Source organism: Oncorhynchus mykiss, chromosome 2, assembly GCF_013265735.2.
Source record: "Oncorhynchus mykiss isolate Arlee chromosome 2, USDA_OmykA_1.1, whole genome shotgun sequence".
Lineage (NCBI taxonomy): Eukaryota > Metazoa > Chordata > Actinopteri > Salmoniformes > Salmonidae > Oncorhynchus > Oncorhynchus mykiss.
In genome coordinates, this window is record NC_048566.1 from 27,620,461 (window position 1) to 27,647,869 (window position 27,409).

Here is a 27,409-nt window from a genome sequence, read left to right on the forward strand (position 1 = left end):
ATAGTACATGTGTTGTAGCAATGTGTAAATAGTTCAAGTACAAAAGGGAAAATAATGAAATATGAGTTGTATTTACAATGGTGTTTGTTCTTCACTGGTTGCTCTTTTCTTGTGTCAACAGGTCACATATCTTGCTGCTGTGTTGGCACACTGTGGAATTTCACCCAGTAGATATGAGAGTTTAATGTAATTGTTTTTGAATTCTTTGTGGATCTGTGTAATCTGAGGGAAATTTGTCTCTAATATGGTCATACATTTGGCAGAAGGTTAGGAAGTTTCCACCTGTCACGTCCTGACCTTAGTTCCTTTTTTTATGTCTCTTTTAGTTTGGTCAGTGCGTGAGTTGGGGTGGGCATTCAATGTTTTTGTTCTATGTTTTGTATTTTGGCCTGGTATGGTTCCCAATCAAAGGCAGCTGTCAATCGTTGTCTCTGATTGAGAACCATACTTAGGTAGCCTGTGTTCCCACTATGATTTGTGGGTAGTTGTTTTCTGTTTAGTGTATGTCACCTGACAGAACTGTTTCGTTTCTTCAATTTCACTTTGTTATCTTGTTTTGTGTGTTCAGTTTGTGTGTTCAGTATTCTGCTACTCTGTACTCTCTGTTTAGGGCCAAATAGCACTCTAGTTGGCTCAGTTTATTTGTTTATTCTTTCCAATGTGTCAAGTAATTATCTTTTTGTTTTCTCATGATTTGGTTGTGTTGCTGTCCTGGGGCTATGTGGGGTCTGTTTGTGTTTGTGAACAGAGCCCCAGGACCAGCTTGCTTTAGGGGACTCTTCTCCAGGTTCATCTCTCTGTAGATGATGGCTTTGTTCTGGAAGATTTGGGAATCGCTTCCTTCTAGGTGGTTGTAGAATGTAACGGCCCTTTTCTGGATTTTGATAATTAGCAGGTATCGGCCTAATTTTGCTCTGCGTGCATTAATTGGTGTTTTACATTGTACACCGTTTCAATTTGGTGTTTTTTGTGAATTTTGTGAATTCTTGGTTGGTGAGCGGACCCCAGACCTCACAACTATAAAGGACAATGGGTTCTATAACTGATTTAAGTATTTTTAGCCAGATCCTAATTGGTATGTCAAATATTATGTTCCTTTTGATGGCATAGAAGGCCCTTCTTGCCTTGTCTTTCAGATCGTTCGTAGCTTTGTGGAAGTTACCTGTGGCGCTGATGTTTAGGCCAAAGTATGTATGTAATTTGTATTTGTGGTCCTGGCAACTGGACCTTTTTTGGAACACTATTATTTTGGTCTTACTGAGATTATCTGTCAGGACCCAAGTCTGACAGAATCTGTGCAGAGGATCTAAGTGCTTCTGTTAGCCCTTTGTTGGGGACAGAAGCTCTCTCTCTTTCTCTCTCTCTCCTTCTTTCGTTTACATTTCTCTCCCCCTCTAATTCATATCTAAGACCCAGGCTCTGGCACACACAAGTGGGCACGCACTCACACACTAATAGAGGTCACATTAGCTTGGCAGGAAACACAAGGTGATTATGGAAATTCAGTCAATTACTGCAGACAGAGTAAACACCCTTTCCATCATTTTTGACTCCTATATTTATGTTTTCTTAATAGTTGTACAGTAGATGTATGAAGGCCGTTATTTTCCAAGGGCATCTTATTTCCCTCTCCTGAGTGTGTGTGTGTGTGTGTGTGTGTGTGTGGACTTGTTTAACTATACTTGTGGGTACCAGAAGTAGTAAACAATAATAAACAAACAAAAGTTTGATATTTTGTTAGTCCCCACAAGGTCAAATGCTATTTTTAGGGGGTTTAGGGTTAATGTTAGAATTAGTGTTAGGGTTAGAATTAGGTTTAGGGTTAGGAGCAAGGGTTAGTTTTAATGTTATAAGCTAGGGTTAGGAGCAAGGGTTAGGAGCAAGGGTTAGTTTTAATGTTATGAGCTAGGGTTAGGTTTAGGGTTAGGTTTAAGGTTAGGTTAGGTTTTGGGGTTACGGTTAGGGTTAGGGTTAAGGTTAGGTTAGGTTTTTGGGTTACGGTTAGGGTTAGGTTTAGGGTTAGGTTTAAGGTTAGGTTAGGTTTTTGGGTTACTGTTAGGGTAAGGGTTATCCCTTACCCTAACAGGATATTTTAAGACTTTTCTTCCTAGCTTTTTAACCACAGATGGTAGAAATGCGCCATTTTCACATAATAGTATGTAGACACTGGTATGGCACGAGAATGAGGTTGAAAAGTGGTGGAATTTCCCTTTAATATGTGAATTCATTATCATTTTTTGTGTGTTTTGTACAACTGTTGTTAATGGCACAGTTATGTGTTGCAGCTTTTCTTCTAAACCTAAAGAGCCAAAAGTAGCTTTTATAACATAGGCCTACTGCGTCCCACAATAGTTTTTCATAACACCGTAGGCTCAGTCATTGACGCTGCTGTCTCCTTCAGAATAAGACCCATCAACCATTCTCGAAGACGTTGCTTTGGTCTGAACATAACACTCACGGGGATAACATGAATTAACTTAGCACCAATAAAACAACAGTGTGCTCGTAGAGGATGAATAATGGAGATTGCTGTTTTTGAATGACCTATCAACCTTGTAGAATTGAAAGATGCATCATTCTGCTTTCTAGCAGAGTATGCTTTCACTGTGTGACCCCAATGAGGATTTAGTCATCGCTTTGCCAGCTTTTGTTTCTCCTAAAAACACGTCAGGTTTATTCAAATGCAGTTTCATGTGTCTTCATTCTTAAAGAATTTTCCACTATAGTTTGGCGTTAGAAAAAACTACGTTATATTGCTTTTGCTTTTGAGTCTAGCTAAATGTCCACATAAGTCCACTTTTGGTAGACATGTTTACATTGCTGTTAAACTCCTGTATTATGATCCAGATTAGCAGAGCTGTTATGTAAACGCTCACAATGTGTCTTTACAGGTTCACAATTCAATACATCATTATTGGATTGTGTTCAAATAGTAGTTTATAACCTATTAAATGACTCAAGCATGTAGCTTTATACAGTATGTGTTTCATTTGAAGGGGTAATTCAAGTAACATTTGTGACCTCACATATTCTTCAACCTTATTATAGTGACTTGGCAATAAACAGTCATAGGATGTAGGCCTCCCGAATGGTGCAGTGGTCTAAGGCACTGTGCTAGCTGTGCCACTAGAGATTCTGGTTCGAGTCCAGGCTCTGTCGCAGCCGGCCTCGCCCGGAAGACCCATAGGGCGGTGCACAATTGGCCCAGCGTCGTCCGGGTTAGTGGAGGGTTTGGTGGGGAGGGATGTTCTTGTCCCATCGTGCTCTAGTGACTCCTGTGGCAGGCTGGGTGCAATGCATGCTGACATGGTTGCCAGGTGGATGGTGTTTCCTCTGACTGGTGTGGCTGGCTTCCAGGTTAAGCTGGCAGGTTAAGCAGGCATTGTGTCAAGAAGCAGTGTGGCTTGGCTGGGTTGTGTTTCGGAGGATGCACGCCTCTCCCAAGTCCGTATGGGAGTTGCATGGATGAGACAAGACTGTAACTACCAATTGAATACCATTAAATTGGGGAGGAAAAAGGGTAAAAAAAAACAGTCATGGGATACATCCCAAATGGCACCATATTCCCTATATAGGGCTCAAGTCCAAAGTAGTGCACCATGTAGCGAATAGGTTGCCATTTGGGACAACGACATAGTGGCTGGCTGTAACACAAACCCTAGATCAGTGGTCATCAAGGCATTCCTAGTTGATCACCAAACATTGTAGAAAAGCCAAGGATAAAGCTCCATTTGTATTTATTTGTCTTGCGCGGTTGTCGGAAGTGCACTCAATTCAGAAGCCCTGCGCACGCTGGGTAGGCAAAGTTTTCCCATTTTGACATATGGTCCACCCAATCAAAGGATCATAAAATTAATCTAGTACTGAAAGCATAGACTGCAGCGCATAAAATGTGGTGAGTTGTTGACTCAAATTATAGTTAGTTGAAAATAGTTGAACAGTTTTGAACAAATCAATATCTTCAAAAATGAAGGAGATGCAAGAGAGAGAGAGAGAGATTTGGTCATTGTTTTTCACTTTCAGTTTCACTTACTGAAACACCCAGCTCCAACAGATGGATGCTAAGTTAGCTAGCTGGCTACGACTATCCAACACAACACTGGAACCCTTCCAAGTTAAGGTAAGCTTTTGGTTTTACTCATTTATTGCCACCTGGGCCAGCCGGTGTAATTGCTCAACTGCTTACTGACTGTACACTGTACTGCATGATTGTAGTGCATTTACTAACGCATTAGTTCTATTAGCTATGTTGGATATTACGTTATTTTAGCTAATATGGTGACAACAATGTAGGCAGTGTGTAGAGGTTATGATATGGTTTGGCTTTAAAGTTATTTTTGCCTGATCTTATACAGCTGATGTGTTGTGCATTGAAGTCCACAAACATAGGGAAAAGGTGAGAGGAAGGCTTATTGATGCGAGAAGAAATACAACGTGGCTGCTATGAAAGTGAACTGTGTTTACATGTGATACGGGGTGTATTCGTTCCGCCAATTCTGTTGAAAAACGTTTCTTAAACGAAAGAAAACGGAACGAAACGGGGATAAACATACCCAAATTTGTCCAATAGAAACTCTAATTTGCAACTGTTGGACTAATGAATACACCCTAAACCTGTGTGCACCTACGTTGTAAACTTTCAATCATAGGCTAGGTTGTAGCAACCTCATGATAGGTATAGGGACAATTCTAGTTTAATGTAGTAGCCTAAACTTATCGATGTTACATTGAACTGGATGAATGGAATATGAATGCCATTCATCCAATATGCTGTAATAGAAATAAGGCCATGCTCATGGGGGAAAAAAATGGTCCTCCCTCATCATAAACGGCACCGACCGCCACTGGTGGATACTGGGATGGAGCTGGAAATAATGAATGAGGTTGGAAAGTAATGACATTCTCCATTGAGCTTGCTTTTTAGTCCAGGACTAGGCTTAACGTGTGTCCAGGAAACTGCCCCTTAAAGATCAACAGCAAAAAAACATTCAAAAATGATTTTAAGAATGTGATAGTGCTATTTGTATTTTCCACTAAACAACCCCACAGACAGACAATGTTTTGTATGTCAGCAGTCCAGTTTTCAAGATTAAGGATTTTCAAGAAGCAAAGTGTCACTTTGATGTGACAAGTGATTTTGATTCTTGAGTGACTTTGATTCTTGAAACTTGACTACTGGCATGCAAAACATTATGGGACTGTATTAACTATGGATTAATGAATAAAATACACAAATAATGTTTTGAGTGTATTATTTCAGCACAGCAGGGTCAGACAGACACATGCCCACTACAGTATATCTATTACCAGTCCTTGGTGCTCTGATAACGACACGGTTGTTTTTAATTAATTATTAAACTCCTGTCTTTGACCTAGAGTAGGTCTGGATGGGACAGACACCAACAACACAGGCCTACTAGGAGGGCCTTCTCAAGTCAAGCCTGCTATTTCAGTCTACTACTTGTCTGTATCTATGGTTACTTTAAATACATGGTTTATACTCTCTTTCTATGTCTAAGGTCAAATCACTGACTGATGTCCCCACAGGTAGGTTCACAGTTCAACAAATGTTTTCTTCTTCTTAAATTTATACAAATGATTCCAACTGTCTATTGATGCTGTGGAACGTTCTACTTTGCTGTATGTAGATTCAGAGATCAGATCTCTGGTAGGGACAAAGCCAATCATTGGAGTTCAGATCTCTGGTAGGGACAAAGCCAATCATTGGAGTTCAGATCTCTGGTAGGGACAAAACCAATCATTGGAGTTCAGCCCTCTAGACACAGTCATCATTGGAGTTCAGATCTCTAGACATAGCCAATCATTAGAGTTCAGATCTTTAGACACAGCCAATCATTGGAGTTCAGATCTCTATCAGATCTGTAACTAGGGACACAACCTCAGCTGTAGACATAGAGCAGCAGTAGCTCCTGGCAAGGTGGTAGGACACTGTCATTGCAAGTTAGAGACATCAACTCAGTACAGGCTGACTCATTATACAAAATTATATTAAACTGACAGGGACAAACGCTCTTGGGGCCTTCTTCCATCAAATTAATTGTTTGATTTGTTCCAAAAGCATGATTCAATTGGTTGGTGAAGCCATAGAAAGCAGAACTGAAGTGCTGCGCGATTCATGACAACACGACAACATGACAACACAGTTGACGGCCAGCATTACAACATCAACCCATCATGTTACCATCATGTTACTGTACGTAACACCAGCCTGTGATTTATCATGGCAGCTATCTGTCATATCAATCATCAGGTTCAAGAGTCTACACAATTTAGTTCATTATATGCGCCCTTACAGGTGGACTCAGCTAGATGACTTTGCATACACCAAGTAAAGACATAGTGGGTCAATTTCCGCAACAACTAAGAGCGTTGAAGTGCGAGGCTAAACTTCTTCGCTGTTTTGGTCCCATAGGGTGCCATTATAGCCTAGATAGTCTGTCTATAGGCTGAAGCCTGGCAGAGACAAAGGGCGAGTGACCGGTATGGGCCGGTACAGGCCGGTCTGGGAGGGGCGGAGTGGCTGTGGGGTCAATGGGCTGGGTTTACATAAGCTTGGCTGTGCTTAATCCTCTGTAAGCCACAACCAGTCCCATGATGCCGTTTACTGTGGGCTGTACGTAGTATGTATGTAAAGCTGTTATAAACCCTGCCTGTCTGTCATAACTCAAGTAACACAAAGCTGGTTATTTCTGTATAGAGCTATTGTCTATAGAGCTTGTGGTCATTACTGCATGGTCTGTTGAGATGAGAGATTCAGATGAGTTGAGGGATTGAGTTGAGGGTCAGATGAGTTGAGTTGAGGGATTCAGATGAGTTGAGGAATTCAGATGAGTTAAGGGATTGAGTTGAGGGATTCAATTGTTATTTTTGTCGAGCAATTGGTTTGCAGTGGATGGCATCTACTGTATGCCTTTTTGAGATTTGTGTCAACCTGACTGTTGTCTGGGCCGGCAGGTAGCCTAGTGGTTAGAGCATTGGGGAAATAACTGAGAAGTTGCTGGATCAAATCCCCGAGCTGACAATGTAAAAATCTGTTGTTCTGCCTCTGAGCAAGGCAGTTAACCCACTGTTAACCCCAAGACATGTATGTTGATTAAGGCAGTCCCCTACACCTCTCTGATTCAGAGGGGTTGGGTTAAATTTGGAAAAAACATTTCAGTTTAATACATTCAGTTGGACAACTGACTAGGTATCCCCTTTCCCTTAAATGTGGTTTATCCCCAAGGTTTTCAGAAACTGAGACGTGTTAGGGGGTTTAAAGCCAGAAGGCTCATGAAGCAATAATGAGAGAATGCCTTTCTTGTAAATGCTTTTGTCACAGAGAAAAAAATTAAATGTGCATTTCCTGTAATCAAAACAGAAAGCAGTTGCTTTCTTTCATTCAGTCACTTCTCTTGTCATTATTTGAGTGCTTTTCTTGCTGTTTTAATGTCTCACTCCCCATCCCTCTCTGTAAAATTGAACTGCTCTTTTCATTAGGATAAAACACAGCAGCAAGCATCATGACTCAACACTGAAAAAGCAGTTGAAAGTAAATCCTTTAATCTAGCACTTTCAGTGTTGGCAAAAGAGCAGAATCCGAACGCAGTCAGACAGTGACCAACATTGGCACAGGGTTGTTGTCTTACCAAATAACATCATATGGAATTCTGCAGAACATTTTAGGTCAAGCACAGGTGCACTGGTAATAAAAACCGCTATAAAAAAAGTTGATTGATTGGTTGAAATGTATTAAACAGCAGCATACCACCCTGCAGGCTTGCTTCTGAGGCTAAGCAGGGTTGGTCCTGGTCAGTCCTTGGATGGGAGACCAGGTGCTGCTGGAAGTGGTGTTGGAGGGCCAGTAGGAGGCACTCTTTCCTCTGGTCTAAAAAATATCCCAAGTGACCCTGTGTAGGGTGCCGTCTTTTGGATGGGATGTTAAACGGGTGTCCTGACTCTCTGAGGTCATTAAAGATCCCGTGGCACTTGTCGTAAGAGTAGGGGTGTTAACCCCGGTGTCCTGGCTAAATTCTCAATCTGGCCCTCAAACCATCACGGTCACCTAATAATCCCCCGTTTACAATTGGCTCATTCATCCCCCCTCTCTCCCCTGTACCTATTCCCCGGGTCGTTGCTGTAAATGAGAACGTGTTCTCAGTCAACTTACCTGGTAAAATAACGGATTTTAAAAAATGGCGTAGCCCACAGGATTTTACAGTCCAGTGGTTCTCACCCATACACTCAGAGGATCAAAAACCCAGCAGGACAATCCTAATGCATCTATGTTTAATCATCGTCTAAGAGTGGAAACTGGAGCTGATGATTATTGAATAATATTGCCTGACGTGGTGTGTCTATAAATTCCTGTCTGCAAGGGCGTAGGAGCTGGGGGGGAGGACATGTCCCCTTCAGTGTTAGAAGCAGGAGTGAAAAACATGTTTTGAAGCCAAGAACACTTGCTAGCTACAGAATAACTTGCACAATCACTGTCTTAGTCTTCATCATAGGGTATCAAGTTCACAATGCCACCAGTCAAGAAGAGAGAAAAGATAGGACATAAGAGTTTTTTTTTCAAAGATGTGCAAAGGACTGTAAGTAAGGTTCTTGGCAACAGCACACACCTCCCCTGGCAAACTAGCTGGTCAATTTGATTGCTTTCAACTTAGACGTCTTTCATTTCATCAGAGATTATGGGCCATGAAGGTGTGTTCCATGTGTTAAGACTTTGTTTGGTGTTATCAGTGACAAACATGAACAGACAGACAGTCTGAGAGGAAAGGAGAGAGGCCACAAACCAACAGGTACAATACTGAGAAGTGACTCTCCATGCTCATAAAGTTAATAGGCTGATGCTCTGTCATAGTGTGAATCAGCCTGAATGATATTATATGATCTCTGATGAAATGATAGCAGCTTAAGTCTAGAGGGTGTATTGGATGTGTTAACTTCTTGCAGGAGCGAGGCAGCCATGATGATATTATATTTTTGATAATTGTGTAGAGTGGCGATTGATTAATTTCCGTATGACCATTCATGCCTACTTTCTTTTATTAAAACAGTTTTTAACTGTGTATGTTGCTGGTTATTATTACAGTATAATAACTGAAGTTTCAAACCATACAGAATGTAGAGTAGCAGTAGTAACAACCTAACAGGGGAAGTGAGAAAAATAGAAAATTAATCATATAGTAGCAGAGAGTACAACATGGTAGTTTAATTAAATATATGCATATTAACAGTCACACTGGTATTCAGTATAGTATGAATGGCCCTGGTCTTTAGACTGATTGGACTGTACCAGTGTAAGTGCCCCTCTGCAAGGCCCCCCTTATCCTTGTACATTTTCCCATCTGTAAATTAAGATTTGTCTGTATCCTTTTCTCAAAAGTCACTAGAAATTAGCATTTAATACCCGTTTCCCACAAAAAAAAATCCCTGTAGAAAAATTGCTATTCCCCTGCCTGTTTGTCACATTATCTGAATGAGGTGATGGTTACCTGTGAGCATAAAGTCATGTTTTTGTAGCTCCTATGCTTTCTCTACATGCTTTCAGTTGTTTTTTGACATGCATTCCTGATTCAATTGTCAACTGCTCAAGGTAGTTTTCACGGCAATAGTGCCTTTAGTGATGATTTAGGCCTACTGTTGTCATTTCAGCTCTGAGAAATGAGAATGCTTCCAATTTCATAGACAGGGAGTCGGATAATAATAACCCATTTTGTACCAGGCAGCGTTCAGTGGTCTGTATTCCAAATGGCACCCTATTCCATAAATATAGCACTACTTTTGGGTAAAAAGGAGTACACGGCATAGGGAATATGATGCCATTTGGGATGCACCCCACTGAGAGTAGGTGTTTTAATCAAGTCTAGCAAGAGCATGCCTAATCACAGCACATTGACTGGTGACTCAGGATGGAAGGTGCGTTAGCTCCATACAATTACTTACTCTTATATTATACCAATGTCTGAAGTGACTTATCTTGTTAACTAAAGCATGATTGGATCTAAACATCTTCCAATTGGAATTGCATGAGCTGAAGTCAATTATCCATTTGAGGTCAAGAGGAATTGGTTTTAGAGTTGAAGATGCACGATGCAGAAATAGCTCCCCCATTTACTGGTTGCAGAAATTCTAATGGTTCGCCTAATTTCAGTTTATGTGACGAAACATGCAAGTATAGTGTAGAGAATCATTGTATTTTCAGCTGGTGTACAAAACCGAAAGTAAAAGACACAAAAACAAAACTTAAGAAGAGGAAGCATAGAAATAGGGCAAATAGGGCACACATCTACTCTATCCCTCATCCTCCCTCCCTCAGGACCCGAGCCCTAGTACCATGCCTCAGGACTACCTGGCCTGATGACTCCTGGCTGTCCCCAGTCCACCTTGTTGTGCTGCTGCTCCAGTTTCAACTGTTCTGCCTGGGGCTATGGAACCCTGACCTGTTCACCGGACGTACTACCTTGTCCAGGACCTGCTGTTGTCCACCATCTCTCTCCCCCCTCCCCCCTCACTCTCTCTACCACACCTGCTGTCTCAACCTTTGAATGCTCAACTATGAAAAGCCAACTGACATTTACTCCTGAGGTGCTGACCTGTTGCACCCACTACAACCACTGTGATTATTATTTGATCCTGCTGATCATCTATGAATGTCTGAACATCTTGAAGAACGATCTGGCCTTAATGGCCATGTACTCCTAAAACCTCACCCGGCACAGCCAGAAGAGGACTGGCCACCCCTCAGAGCCTGGTTCCTCTAGGTTTCTTCCTAGGTTCTTGCCTTTCTAGGGAGTTTTTCCTAGCCACCGTGCTTCTACATCTGCATTGCTTGTTGTTTGGGGTATTAGGCTGGGTTTCTGTATAAGCACTTTGTGACATCTGTTGATTTAAAAAGGGCTTTATAAATAAAATGTGATTAATTGAATGACTTCCTTTCAATGACAATGATAGATTGATAACACATTTCCAAAAGTTACATTTTGCAGCTTTAGGCTGAGGGATGGTATAACATTTGAATGAGTGTTATTTAAATGACTAAAATATGTATTTTTTTTAGTTGTAAAGATTACATTATGTATCTTATACTTGAATGGTCACGATGCTTGTAATGTTGACTCATGTTAACCGTAACTCTACAGTGGGAAATTGTTGCGGATCAAGAGTTGCAGCAGTTTTTTGATAGTTTGAGAAGCCCAACTAAAGACCATCTATAGCACGTGTCAAACTCATCCCACTGAGGGCCTAGTGTCTGCGGGTTTCCGCTCCACCCTTGTCCTTGATTGATGAATTAAGGTCACTGATTAGTAAGGAACTCCCCTCACCTGGTTGTCTAAGTCTTAATTGAAAGGAATAACAAAAAAACAGCAGACACTAGGCCCTCCATGGAATGAGTTTGACACCCCTGATCTATAGGGACTATCCAAATGAAGTGTGACTGTGACCAAGGTCTGTCTGCCCTTGTGGTGCTTGTCTTGGCAGTGAATCTTGAGTTCCTTAGTGGAACAGGGGCAATGCATGGGGTGCATGTAGAAAAGAAATAACCAATGACTGAAACAAACACATACTGTACAAGTTCCATGCATGTCACATGTTCAGCTGTTGGCTACTTTGATGCATTATGCAGCCCGATTGCTGTGGATGGATATTATCTCTATAAAGAGTGGCAGGCAGATGGCTATAATTAGGGTGAATTAGTGTTTAAGACAGAGGGACAGACAGCCAGGCAGACAGACAGACAGTGATGAGTAATGTGTATGGAGGCAGGCATCATTCATCACATTCCCCACCGAATGCTTTCCATAAATAACTTTCTATCCAGTCTCACACCATGAATTATTGAACTAACATTAAAACTTGTGTCTATAGGACTAGGAATAATAGGGGATTGCATAATTGCACATAATGTTACCATTGTAATACAATCACATGTTCACGTGTCACATGTAGGTATGTAGTAACATGTATCATGTTATTATTATGTCCCGGTTCCTGTGTCATCCTTTTTACAGCTTATACTTCACATACCAGCCTACTTCGAGGCTGCTGGAAAATTATATACAGTACTAGTATGACTACTGTACAGGCTATAGCATAAACTATAATCTCTTCAGAAACAATGACAGTCTCTCTCATCAAACAAGTTGATACCGCGCGCGGCATTCTGAAGAATACACGTACTGAACAGACAGTTTTTGTGTCCCAAATGTGGTGGTTCAATGTCAAGACTGTTACCTGTCTTTTAACTGGTAATGCAGATATGTGCGTGCGTGCACTGTTCAGCTGTTTTCTCAAAGCTCTGTGAGGGGTTGTATATAACATGTTTATTAGTTAACAACATGTCAATGCATGAATATACATAAATTGCGAGAATACATATATTTCCATGTATAAAAGATAACTCTCCAAAATATAAACCGGTGTGTGCATCGTTTCAAAAACATCACACGCGATAGCCTACGCGTCAGTCCCACAATAAAACAACAAACTCGTCGTTACTTACTTTCAGAAGGGAGCTCGTGCAATGACCCGGGTTCAGTTGTTTACAAACATTCTCAGTCGATGTGAAACAGAATTCAATCTTCTTAATTATTCTTCAAGCGTGCAGCATCATAGCAGAAAGTAGGTATAGTTGCAGACATGCGGAGTAATTTGACCCTCTCTTAATAGAAACTACCATCACGAAGAGGAGGAGCAGGGGAGGATAGGATCAAACCAACACCGATACAACTCTGCCCTATAGCAACAGGAGGGATGCATCGAGGCGTTGAAGGAGAGAGATATTGCAAACTGGTTGTGACGAAGCGGATTGGATAGGATGGGAAATTACAACACGTCAGTTGTTCATCATACCAAAACAGTAGCGACCTATTCATTTATCAGACTATGAGACAGGAGAGCTGATGTCTGTGTGAAGGAATTTAGAGCAGATAGACAGTGGTGGTCAATTCAGAGAAGAAAGCAGGGGTTCTAGTGATGGATGGAGGGAGAGATGGAGGCATGAGGGAAGGGGGAAGGATGATGCATGCCATGGACAGCCAGTCTCCAGTGTGTTGGCAGCTTGGCAGCTTTCCTTCTGGGACACAGCAGGGGACTGCTCTGTCACTGTCACTGCCACAAAGCTGTCTCAAAGACTTCAGTGAGTTAGTTACTCAGAGCAGCAGCACCACAACATTGCTGTGTCACTAGGCTACCGGCTGTCTGTCGTTGCTGTTAATAATGCTGTAGACAACCAGAAGTGTATACCATATCATTGAACATAAGAGTATAGGAATATCCACCCAGGACCTCTATACCAGGTGGTGTCAGAGGAAGGCCCTCAAAAGACTCCAGCCACCTAGGTCATAGACTCTTCTCTCTGCTACTGCACGGCAAGGGGTACCAATGCACCACGTCTGGAACCAACAGGACCCTGAACAGCTTCTACCCCCAAGCCATAGACTGCTAAATAGTTAACAAATAGCTACCCATACTATCTGCATTGACTCCATTTGCACTAACTCTTTTGACTCATCACATACACTGCTGCTACTGCTTATTATCTATCCTGTTGCCTAGTGACTTAACCCCTACCTACACATATCTACAGTACCCCATACCCCTGCACATGGACTCAGTACTGGTACCCTGTGTATATAACCAAGTTATCGTTACTCGTTGTGATTCATTCCTTGTGTTATAATCTTTATATTATTTATTTCTGTTTGTTTCTCTGCATTGTTGGGAAGGGCCAGTAACTAAGCATTTCACTGTTAGTCTACACCTGTTGGTTACGAAGCATGTGACAAATACATTTTGGTTTTGATATCATATGACACAGTCATATGAGAGAATTTGAATATTATCAGCAGGGCTATTAATATTTATCTGAGCTGAATAACCCATGATGATACTTGACAGACATGTAGGCCGACTGAAGTATGTGTTGTCCATTACATGAAGGGGACATGTTTATTGCCTTGGGGCTGCTGCTTGTCATCAATAGTAAGGCACGCAATTAATACCCACTACACTATGAAAAACATACACAACACATATGCATACATTACACATGCAGACAGACACTTTTTTATTTTACCTTTATTTAACTAGGCAAGTCAGTTAAGAACAAATTCTTATTTTCAATGACGGCCTAGGAACAGTGGGTTAACTGCCTGTTCAGGGGCAGAACAACAGATTTGTACCTTGTCAGCTCGGGGGTTTGAACTTGCAACCTTCCGGTTACTATTCCCTGATCCACCTCTACGGAGACGACACCATTCTGTATACTTCTGGCCCTTTCTTGGATACTGTGCTATCTAACCTCCAAACGAGCTTCAATGCCATACAACACTCCTTCCGTGGCCTCCAACTGCTCTTAAACGCTAGTAAAACCAAATGCATGCTTTTCAACCGTTCGCTCACTTCACTGGTCACGATGGCAACACCCACCCGTAGTATGCGCTCCAGCAGGTGTATCTCACTGATCATCCCTAAAGCCAACACCTCATTTGGCCGCCTTTCCTTCCAGTTCTCTGCTGCCTGTGACTGGAACGAATTGCAAAAATCGCTGAAGTTGGAGACTTTTATCTCCCTCACCAACTTCAAACATCTGCTATCTGAGCAGCTAACCGATCGCTGCAGCTGTACATAGTCCATCGGAAAATAGCCCACCCAATTTACCTACCTCATCCCCATACTGTTTATATTTATTTACTTTTCTGCTCTTTTGCACACCAGTATCCCTACCTGTACATGACCATCTTATCATTTATCACTCCAGTGTTAATCTGCTAAATTGTAATTATCCGCCTACCTCCTCATGCCTTTTGCACACAATGTATATAGACTATTTTTATCTTTCTACTGTGTTATTGACTTGTTTATTGTTTACTCCATGTGTAACTCTGTGTTGTTGTCTGTTCACACTGCTATGCTTTATCTTGGCCAGGTCGCAGTTGTAAATGAGAACTTGTTCTCAACTAGCCTACCTGGTTAAATAAAGGTGAAAATAAAAATAAACTAGTCCAACACTCTAACCACTAGGCTACCCTGCCACCCCACTAATCCACATCACAATCAATGATTAAATTCATCTCATCGAAAAACAATTGACATTTCAGTTATACAATCTACTACTAATTTACTTAAACAAGGTTGATTGTTAGAAGTCAGTGTGGGGCCTTTCTTCATTAGCTCGCTACAGTCTAGTCTACCTGGTTGCCATGGTGATCCCTCCGGCTCTGGTGGGGTCAGCTCTTAGCTCTACTAACACCCTGTAATTGACTGTGCTGGATCTAATGAGAATGGCAGCCAGCCATGGTGCTAGCATGCAGTGTTCACAGAGAGCCAGGACCAAGGGAATGATAAGGGTTTAATTAATACAAATTGCACTGAGATGTTCTTGAATAAACCATATTAATCAACTGGCCTTGGCTGGATGGAAATGAAATAATATAGAATAGAAAGTAATACAATAGTTTATTGTCCTCTGAGGAGGAAATGATTTTCTACAACCTTATACATAACACACAAACAAACCGACATTACCATCACTCAGACATTTTCAGTTTCATGTACAGCTCATTGTTGTGAGATAAGGAAAAAGAGGTTGCACTGCACATTGAATAGCCTGGATGACAATACATTTTACAACATACTTTCCATGTTGTGTGGTGCTAGGTAAAAATGTATTAGAATATTATGACTTACCTGGTTAAATAAATAAAAACATTAAAGTACATGTCAGAGAGAGAGAGAGAGCGTGCACTATTGACAGGAGTACTCAACACATGTAAGGTATGGAAATAATGGCACATTTGACTTAATTCTTTAAAAAAAGACATTCATGTTTATTGAGCAGTGTTCATTTAATTTTAACTAGTCAGATTGACTTGAAATAGGATGCACAGCATACTGTATTATGTCCGTCAAGTCTGCTATTTGTGGTGTGACTCTGAGGGCCCATATCTTCTGACAGCATCAGAAGTTTTGGGCCCAGTGAGCTGGAAACAGTGCATTTCTCAAGTATAAATGAAGACTTGTTACCGTATTGATTGATAGAGTGTGTCGATGGCGAGGGGCAAAAATCGATGAGCGCAGTGTGGAGGCTGAGGGAGGGCTGAAGACTGATGCCCAGTCATGAACACCCCGGTCCAGACCCTGTCACTATGCTCTCATAAATAAGCAAAGAAGACTGCAGGTTTCTTAAGAGAGGGAGAGAGAGGTGGTGGTGGTGTTGTCAGGGGACAGATTGTGTGAGAGGGACAGACGCACACACACGCACACACTATCGCACCACTGTCAGCGTTAATTCTGTCACAGCTCCCACCCAGATGGCATTTGCACATAAAGCCACAGGAACAACTGTGCTGCCCTTATCCTTCCATCTTATCTCACACTGGTTCCTTCTACCTTATTACCTGAGAGATCCTCGTTATCTGCTGTGTAACTGACAGCAACAGAGAACATTCAAAGCAACGGGTCATTGATGATAGAGAGAGAGAGAGAGAGAGAGAGAGAGAGAGAGGGGTGTTAGGAGTTTAGAAGTTACCTTCAAGAAGAAGGAACAGCCTTGCTGCTGTTGTGGAAGCATCTGCTTGACATGACTGTCTGTCTGGCAGTTGGTTCCCTCATTATACATTCCCCTCACACCTCCCTTTAAGATACAACATCATATTTGATAGCAACAGAAACCATCACCAGCTCTAGCAAATGAAAATGTTATAGATGATTAGGAAAAGGTATTGCTTTGAAAAGTGACCCCTGACCTCTGCCCCTTAACCCTCTAAAGAGGATTCAGTCTCCAGGTACAACACAGGCACTAAATAACAGCCAATCCTCTTTGGCCTTGACTCCCTCATATCATTGTGACCAAAATAAGACAAATCACAAAAGATCTACTAGCTTCATAACATATGTGAAAATAAATCAATGTGTTGCGGATGCAAACACTGAAGCATTGGAACATTTAATTCACATTTCATCCTAGGAGAAGTGCGAGATCAGACTCCCTTCTGCCTATTTTCAATCTCCAGTATGACACTGTGAGCCAATGTATCAGACTGAGGTGAATACAGGATCAAATGAATGAAGTCAAGCCAGTGAGGTGGGAGATAAGAACACCTGCCCATCCATCCCTCCATCCATCCCTGGGAATGCCCCGTAGACAGACAGATGTTGGTGCCCTGCGATGGCCTCTGTGATATAAACATGCTGCTGGCAGCGGATATGTTTCCCTGTTAACCTGCTTCATCTACCCTATACAGAACAGATAAGGACAACAGGAAATGGGTTTTCATGGTTTCTCCCATGCTATCTCAATTACCGCCTGATTTCATGGAGCTGCCCTGTGGATGTGTAGAAATGTAATGTAATGTTAGGGCTTCATTTGCCCATTCACCTCACATTTTAATTAGAAATCCCTTATCAATGTTCAAGAGTGAGTTTAATCAAATATTTTGACTACAGAGTATGTATCCCAGCTAGCCCATTTGGTTCCTTGGAAGTTGTGGGAACGTACGTTTTTGGTTTCCCATTGGTTTTTTCCTGATCAGTAAAGTTTTTTGTTTTTTTTAATGGTTCTTAGAACGGAAGTGAACATTTCACCTGTTCTGGGAACACTCATTTTTTTTTAGGTTGCAGGGAGGTTCTGAGAACGTTTTATTATGGTTCCCTGAAAGTTTTCCGGGGAGGTTTTATTAACATTCTGAGAATGAAAATTACACGTTATTTAGAGGTTGTTGAATAACATCCTTAAATCCTTTACTAAATGTTTCAATAAGACTGATAGCTTAGGTGAACTGTTTTGAACTCCAAGCACAGATAGGACACAGAAATACATTTGCTTAGGCATTAATCATGCAAACACATTTGTTTTTTTATTGTGGCATGGCGTCATTGAGATTTTAACCTATGATCATTTGTTCTCTATCCATGGAATGAATCCACTGCGCCACCAGGATGGAGTTAGCATGCAATGTTTTTTAACTCATACAAAGCTGTTACTTTTAGTCTATTTCAAAAGACCCAATTTCAAAGGAAACAAGCACTCATTAAGATCAGGTGTGGCCAGTTAGTGGGCATGGCCAACACACCTGAACACACGTAACAAGATAGAGGATAGAGAGAGTTTTGTTGCTGCTGAGAACGGAATGTATGCTTTAAATAATCCTTGAACATTACTAATGTTTTCTTGTGGTTTCTATGGAAAGTTTTGACTTTAAATATAATCTTCAGGAAACTTGGAGAAATCGTTATGCTGAAGTAATGACATTTCCACAGAAGAATGTTATTTCTTAATGTTCTCTGAACTATTTAAGAACATTCCCAATGTCAAACCAGTTGGAGGACGTTCCTAGAACACTACCAAACATTACATGAAATGTAACCATGTTTGAACTTTTAGTAAACATTCTGTTAAAGTAATGAAATACCAAGAAAATAACTTAAATGTACTGACAATGTTCCAAAGCCAAGCAACTATCCTGAACCATTCCCAGAACATTGTGGATGGTTGTATGCAAAATAACCATAGGACAACAGCGCTCTCACCAATCTCAAGAAACATATGGTTCTCAGAATGTTATGTGCTGTCTGGGGTTGTCACGCCCTGACCATTGAGAGCTTTAATTCTCTATGTTGGTTAGGTCGGGGTGTGATTTAAGGGTGGGTTATCTAGGTGATTTCTATTTCTATGTTGGCCTAGTATGGTTCCCAATCAGAGGCAGCTGTCTCTGATTGGGGATCATATGTAGGTAGCCATTTTCCCATTGTGCTTTGTGGGATCTTGCCTGTGAGCATTATAGTAGCTTCACGTTTCGTTTGTTCGTTTTGTTCTTTAAAGTTTTCTATTTCAAAATAAAGGATGGAAACATACCACGCTGCATCTTGGTCCACTCCTTATAACGATCGTGACAGCGGTATGTGTGTGCAATATGCTATAACTTTGTTTGTACTTGTATTATAAAGCTGTAGGTCAACTGTTCTCTGCTAGAAGTGGCTTTGAGCAATGCCCTGTAGGAGAGGCTGAACTGCACTCTTAGAAAAAAGGTCCTATCTACAACCTAAAAAGGTTCCTCGTCTGTCCCCAAAGGAGAACCCTTTAAAGAACCCTTTTTGGTTCCAGATGGAACCTTTTTGGTTCCAGATGGAACCTTTTTGGTTCCAGATGGAACCTTTTTGGTTCCAGATGGAACCTTTTTGGTTCCAGATGGAACCTTTTGGGTTCCAGATGGAACCTTTTTGGTTCCATGTAGAACCTTTTACACAGAGGGTTCTAAATGGAACCCAAAAGAGTTCTACCTGGAAACAAAAATGGGGACAGAACCCTTTTGGAAACCTTTTTTCTAAGAGTGTATAGAACCACTTGTACCACACTTTATGAGAGGATATTTAATGTCAGGGGATGAAGCGATCAACCCAGTAAAAATGGATGCTTCCTGAAGACAGAACAGAAATGTCAAGGATGGTGTCAAGGAGAGCTGGCACAGCAGAAAGAGCTCATCAACATACCACTGAATGACTCTGCTGAAGCATTCTGCCAGGTAGGCACAGATAGAACAATGTTCAGACAAACTTTATGTGTAGGAAATACTGGTTATGTTTGAAAACAAGTGCAAAACGTGTCTCTCATGAGCAGAAATCTCATATCTGATCTCTTATGTGAGCACTAAATTGCAGGGAGATTGTATTTCATTAAAAAAATACAATAAAAGCCAGGCTTTCAGGGATCAAGAGCGTATAGTATTTCAAGACATCAAAGGAAAGCAATCATATCACCGTGATGCTACAATGTATGACACAGTCGTCTCAGCTCTATCAAATCAGCAGTGGAACACATTACTTAAATGCAGAGCCTTATTCACAATCAATGGCATGTAAAGCTCTAAATGCAGCACAGGTAATCCTTATCACAAGCATCAACTACAGTAGCCTACCATACGCTACACTCTTAGAGAAAAAAAAGGTGCTATCTAAAACCTAAAAGGGTTTTTCGGCTGTCCCCATAGTATAACCCTTTGAAGAACCCTTTTTGGTTCCAGGTAGAACCCTTTTTGGTTCCAGGTAGGACCCCTTTTGGTTCCTTGTAGAAGCTTCTACACAGAGGATTCTACATGGAACTACATGGAATTTATATTGAACTGTAGCTTTGAAAATGAAAGGATAAATGTAGACTATCTCTTATTGAATGTCTCCTGACAATGTCTAGGTGGCAAGTTGTTGTTTAGGTGTTTGTGTAAAATGTGAGAAATATGATATTTTATTCCCATGGAGTAAGCTTATTAGCTAGATTTGAAACATAGAATCTTTACAAATATATAACCACTCTCCAGTGCACGGTATGAGGTTAAGGGATAAAGTTCATGTTGATTTGGTGGATAAAACTAAAGACCAGTAAAGATCGCTGTCATATAATATCAATGTTAACATAGCTTTTAAATCGAATATGATATGTCTATTGAGCCTCTCCTTTAGAGTTTAGGCCCCTTTAAAAGATTCATCAAATATTTATCCAACCTCTTAGAGTGCTGTGCATTGCAGTTGTATGTGTCGATGGAGTTAAAATTAATAAGAAAGATGAGGGTGAGTGACAGGCAGAGTCATTTGGTTCTGTATGTGATGTCTATTACCTGCTGATGGGACAAACAGCTCATTTGACTTTCTGTTGACACATAATTCTCAGATCTATGTCTGCCATGACTGCCATGTTTGGGAGCCCAATGAGACCAGGGTCTCATTTTTGAAGGTGCCCCGAGGACAACAAATTCAACTAATTAAGCACAAACATTCCAATAAATAAATAATTCAAAACTACAGGTTACAATAAAGAAAAACTACAATTTCAATAACAGAATAAATGTTAACATTTAATCAAAACAAATGAAATTGTCATTTAACAAGTTCAGCATTAGACTCCCAAACTGCCCTAGTGCCACTAGGGAAACAAGACACAGGGAGTTCTGCAGGTTATTCAAAAAATGGTGGGCATTAAAACTGAAGGTGGATTTACCTAATTCGTTGGAGACACTAGGAACCTCAAGAGTTAACCAATGTGATATAGGGGACTAATGAGGACCAGCCAACCATTTGATACAGGACACAGTCACACAGTAATGTGGAATAAGTCAAGGGGTATGAATATTTTCTAAAGGCTCTGGTTGTTGTTCATCGGAAAAATTATTGCGAGAATTAGAGAACAAGCTATATTTACATTGCGTTCGGAAAGTATTCAGACCCCTTGACTTTTTCCACATTTATCAACTTTACAGCCTTATTCTAATATTGACAAATTGCTTTCTCATCAATTTATGCACAATAGCCCATAATGACAAAGCAAAAACAGGTTTTTAGAAATCTTTGAAAATTGAAATGCTTACCTGTATAGTAGAGTCTAGCTAGCTAGCTAAACAATGAACAATAATCTCAACTGCATGAATCTGCAGGTAGCTAACCAACCAGGTTCAATGTTAGCTAGCTAACATTAGGCTATAACTAGCTAAGCAAATGGCTCTGAGATCCAAATAATATTACTACACAGATCATACACGTAACGTTAGCTAGCAAGTCAGACAGTTAACGTTAGCTAGCCAACAGTACACTTTAACTTGAAATGAAAACGACTTTCTGACAAAATTAGAATGTGTAATATCTGAAAATGTAGCTAGCAAGACTATCTTACCCGTATACATGGATGGACGCTTCTCCCTCTCTGTCACGGATGCCATGGTTGCCCTTAGTTTGAAGATGTAATCCGAAGACAGGTGTTTTCTCCATCTCCTTAGCTATCATACTGTAATTCCACCTATTTCAAAACTCGGTCCTCCAGAAAGTGGAGAGCAACCCTTATGCAGTTCTACTATGCAATATATTTAGAAAAAAGCTGAATTAGACAGGATTATCTATACATACTGACCAGCTCAAATAGACAGAAACGTGCTACATGGCAGACCAATTATCTCAGCCAATCATGGCTAGCGGGAAGGTTGCTGGCTTTTTCTGTGGTAAACTAACTAGGCTTGAAATTTAACAATAGTATTCATATTTACAGATTGCATACACGTTTGTTATGAAGGCACATGAAAGTTCACATGTTCCAGAAGGCATTTTGATTAAATAACTAAGTCTGCGTTCAAATGGCTCTCCTGTGAAGTAGTGACGAGTGACATACGCCTAGTTTCCTGAAACGAGTCAGAAGTCTGTGTACATGACAAATAAACTTTGATTTGTTTTGATTATGTCTAGGTCTAAAACCAGATTGGTGCACATTAAGAATAGAGTGAGAAGTAAACAAGTTCTTAGCTGTGAGTTGGTCAGGGATTCTAAAACTTTTGAAAAGCAGGATAATTTGTCAACTGGACCTAAGTAACCTAAGTCAGGAGGATCTCCTCTATGTAGGGGAGGACATGTACCAGTTTCCAGATCTTAGGGAAAACAGCAGAAACAATAGTCAAGTAAAAAATATAGGATAATGGTTCTGCAATAAGTGGGGCAGAGAGCTGCAGTAAGAAGCATTGGTGGAAAAAGTACTCAATTGTCATACTTGAGTAAAAGTAAAGATACCTTTAATAGAAAATGACTCAAGTAAAAGGGAAAGTTACCCAGTAAAATACTACTTGAGTAAAAGTCTAAAAGTATTTTGTTTTAAATATAGGTAAGTATCAAAAGTAAATGTAATTGCTAAAATATACTTAAGTATCAAAAGTATAATTCATTTCTTATATCAAGCCAACCAGACGGCACAATTTTCTAGTTTTTTTTATTTATGGGAAGCCAAGGGCACACTCCACACTCAGACATTATTTACAAATAAAGCGTTTGTCTTTAGTGAGTCCACCAGATCAGAGGGAGTGGGGATGACCAGGGATGTTCTCTTGATAAGTGTGTGAATTGGACCATTTCCCTCTGCTGCTAAGCATTCCAAATGTAACGAGCACTATTGGGTGTAAAAATGTATGGAGTAAAAAGTACATTATTTTATTTTGGAATAAGGTGAAGTCAAAGTAAAAGTTGTCAAAAAATATAAATGGTAAAGTACAGTCAAACAAATACTTCAGTAGTACTTTAAAGTATTATTACTTAAGTACTTTACACCACTGGTAAGAAGAGATCAAGTGAATCAGCCCCTATGGATTTTTTTTTATGTCAAACTTTGGCAAGGCACTTAATACATTATAGAAATCAAATGCTTGAAATGAAAATAAAGTATGCAAGTCTTTTAGAGCGTAATTTTCTTCAATCTGTTCTGAGGTGACTAAAGGACTCCCTCTAGTGGAATGACCTGCATTTTTTAAAACTTTCCTTTCAAATGGGTGGCCAGCTGAAGCAAAATCGTAAAAAAGAAAAACAGTCAATTAAAATGTTGTCTAGTATGGGACCAGAGGCTGTCAAAACCTGCTGGAGCAACGAGGGGGTGGAGTTGTTTAAAAGATTCCAGAAGTTATCTGGATTACCACCACTCTCAGATACACAATTCAAGAAATATGTTGATTTTGCTTTTCTAACCAGAGAGAGACATCTATTTCTGAAATATCTGAAGGACTGCCAATCAGACATAGAATCAGTCAGTCTAGCCTTTAGCCCAAGCTAAATTTTAGCCCAAGATAAATGTATTTATTGTAATTTCTCAGACAATTCATGCGTAAACCAAGAATTATATATTTTACCCTGTGAGTGACGTGTTAGTGTATCAAGTGCTTAATTTATAAATCGGGAGGTGCCGGAACAAAAAGTGAGGGAGAGTGGGGCTAGAGAATTAATGAAGAGGCAACTCAAATGAAATTTGGTAAATTAAGCACTGAGTGTGTCTTTGACATAGTGTGTTCTGATTTATATAACTTTTTTTCCAGATGCTAAAAGCTCTTACATAGTAAGAGGGAAATTCACCTCATCCAAGGAAGATGTTGTGACTGATTGTTTGCATGGTGTCGTGACCTTGGTTTTCTATTCATTCATGTGAAGATTGTTATATTATCAAATACATTCTCTGTGTCATTATCATTACGTGATTAAACTAATCATGAAAACATGAATTAACTAGGAAGTTGGGGCACCACTGGAAAATGTTGTTTAAAGAGTTTCTATTTCCCGAATTTAACTCTTCAGATATTTTCGTATCTTAGCGATTACGGTCACTCATCAATCAATGTATTATTACCTCATCAGTCATATTCTGAATGTCGCAAATCCTTGGATATCTACACAAACCCTAGCACAAATTATGAATCAGCGATATACAAATTGGCTTAATTATTTACTTACTACCTAACTAAATCACACAGAATTACATAAACACACACACAATAGGTCATACATTGGTTACTAACATACTAACGTCCTTAGGGGATGAACCCAATATGACAGCTTGGTAGACAAAGGAAAGGGGTGGGGACAGCTCAAGAGCAGGAAAGGCAGAGTGGACCCACGTACATACAGTTAATAACCACACTCATGGAAATGCTACCCCTTTTGCACATGAACAGCCGCTCAATGGAAAATAAATAGCAATTTACATATTTATGAGTGTACGCCTTTGTTGTCCCTCTCTGTAATCGCCGGTCCGTCTGTATGATAAAGTCAACAGAAAGTCTCCGGTTGCATTCCCCAGAAGTCACAAGGTATTTCGTACCAATGATCATTTGACAAGGAAATATTCTCCAGAATGGATCTTTCAGAGTACCATTCGGTCGTTTGATCGGTGGTGTTTACCAGACTAAAGTACTTAAACAGCTGCAGACTGAATAATTGGTCTTTAGTTTGTACATTTCATAACCATTTCAGCATGGGGGTGATCCCCACGTTATCTGGTCTTGTCCTTTGGTAGAGTTATAGTTTAAACCATTTTGCAACATCCGACTCACGCCTTAGTCTGCTTGGTCTATAGAGGGGTAGATTTCTCAACCATTTGTAACGTCTTGTAACGCTCTGGGCGTAGTGGGTGCGAGGTCAGGCGCAGGAAGAAGAGAGTACAGGGTAGTGCTTTTAATTGCACACACGGCGAACAGAAGCCACCCCACGAAACACAGGGCACACACAAAACAAATGCTCCAAACACGGGGAATCAAACAGTCCGGAGAAAAGCCCACGAACGAAAACACGTCAACCTCAAACATGAACAGTAGCAACACAACACTGGCTAACATAGCCCGACTAATCAGAGTACACACAAAACAGGTGAAACCAATAAACAGAAAGGGGAAAAGGGATCAATGGCAGCTAGTAGACCGGTGACGACGACCGCCACCCAAACAGGAAGGGGAGCCACCTTCGGTAGGAGTCGTGACACGTATTCAGCTGGCGCTGCACGTAACTGGTCTTTATTTGAATTGCCAACCATTTCAACATCTAGCTACTGCTCCATGCTCTCTGGTCTAATTAATATTTTGTTGGAAGGTTTTATACTGGAGTAGAAAAGGGGGGCGTTCCATGACACCGTGTAATGTCTGTGCTCACGGGGGATTGGCCACTGACTTGGTTAAGACTTCTGACAACTGGGAAATAAATACATTAAGAGATACCATTACGTTGTCCTACCTTTAGTTACATCACAAATTATTAACAAATTCGACACGATTGTTCTTTGGTTTCCCACTGAGCACCCAACTGTCTGGATTTACAGAAATACTATTTCATCATTCAACCTTTTGATGTTAAAGTTTGGCCAAGTCACTCTCTGTGTCCCACAGTCACACATTCCAATCTCAATACTACAGAGCCCAGAATCAGAGTATTTACGCTAGCCATGAAGCGGCCCACTCCACCTCTGAGGGAGAAAAAGGGGCTGTAGAGCGGACCCACTATAACCTGATCCTTCAGGTCTTCACAGGAGAGTCATGACAATGGTCTGTCTAAAGCTGTTCCTCTCCCAGTTGAATTAGGCAGATTGAGAAGAGATGCAGGATGGTGAGAATGGAAGACAAAAAACATTCAATATTAATCCTAATTTTACTTATGCAGGAAAATAAAAGTAAAGCATGTGATATATCAGAAATTGTGTATTATAATTACTGTCAATTGACTGCATTGTTTGAATGGAATGTTGGCATATTGGTAGTTAATTATAAATATTATTGGAATCATTACTCTACAACTGTCTGGCTAGCTAGCTAAAACAGCATGTGTGATGTTTGTGATCATATGACAGATTACCCCAGCAGTCGGATGAACTACTGATGTCTCACATTCTTTATCTCTGTTCCATAGACTGATTTACCTAGTTTTAATCTTCAGAATTGTTCCCATTTAGGGATTTACAGTGTTCTCTGTAATCTGTGAGATGTTAGCAGGCAGCAAAGAGCAAATGCCATCCTGCCAATAGATGCAGTCAGAGTGGTTGCTGTGTTGTTCTTAAATGATGCAGACAATCATCAATAGGGAATATGGATGTCCCTAGATGACGCAAGCCAGCAGATGCTCTTTGCTAGCCTACACACAACGTATAAAAATATCAATTTGCATGATTTAGGCTGCATTACACTTTAAACTAAATTGTTTCCCATTCACAGCTCGACTGACTGGCCCCTTACTGAAATGCTTTTATCACTGTGGTAGTTTGGGGTATTTATTTTGAAGTAAGCTGATCCAATTGCCTGGAATCCAAATTGGTTGCTCTACAGTACATTTCATTGTTGTTTGAAGTGAAACAATGGAGAGCACAGCACATTGTTCAGTCTGGTTCAGTCAGGCTAACAATCCAACCCCATTTTCCTCACAGTAAAGCTGTATTGTAGAGTCCTTCAGTTTTCATGCAGCTCTATTTATATTGGCCCCTTCTTCTTTATACACCTGTGAGATTTTAAACTCACCATGAAATGTTTTGGTCCAGTTCACTATCATTCATTGCTTATGTTGATGTTTGAGAGAGCAGAATACTGCATGTCCGAGCTCATGGAATACAGGGACCCCTGGAGGTATTCAGATATATTGCAACCCTCCCTTTTCACTTCAGCACCTTGCACAGAAATCATCAAGCAACTCAAAATATCAGAACAGATCAGGGAAATGTAATGTGAACCATTGAAAAACAGAGTGAGTGAGTCATGAGTGAGTGACAGAGAGAGAGAGAGAGAGAGATAAGAATAGAGACAGAGAGAGACAAACAAGTCACACAAACATAATTATTTCCAGCATCCAGATGACATCTCTTGAGGATTGCAGTGTCAATCCCTTCTGAGCCCTGCTCTTTCCCCTGGGGAGCCAATATGGCTGCTGCGTGACAGAGGCTCTACCTCAGTGAAGCCATTAGAGCTGCGACTGGGACACCAGTGTTGCAATGCCATGGAGAGTTAATCCCCAAAGACAACATCAGCATTCAATTGGCTATGGAGAAGGGAAGACAAAAAACATTACATTTAAATCAACATTAATCCTAATTTTAATTATGCAGGAAAACAAAAGTAAGGCATGTGATATATCAGAATAAACCATA

At 40.5% G+C, this 27,409-nt stretch overlaps 1 protein-coding gene across 1 annotated transcript in view; it reads right to left on the bottom strand.

The window, feature by feature from the left end:
• The window catches only part of LOC110485571 (oxidation resistance protein 1), a 213,465-nt gene extending 200,815 nt beyond the window's left edge, over positions 1-12,650 (bottom strand). Inside the window, exon 1 of the mRNA XM_021556680.2 lies at positions 12,509-12,650. The gene's annotated coding sequence lies outside the window, so the exon portion shown is untranslated. The remainder of the gene's footprint in view (positions 1-12,508) is intronic.
• Positions 12,651-27,409: the final 14,759 nt, after the last annotated feature.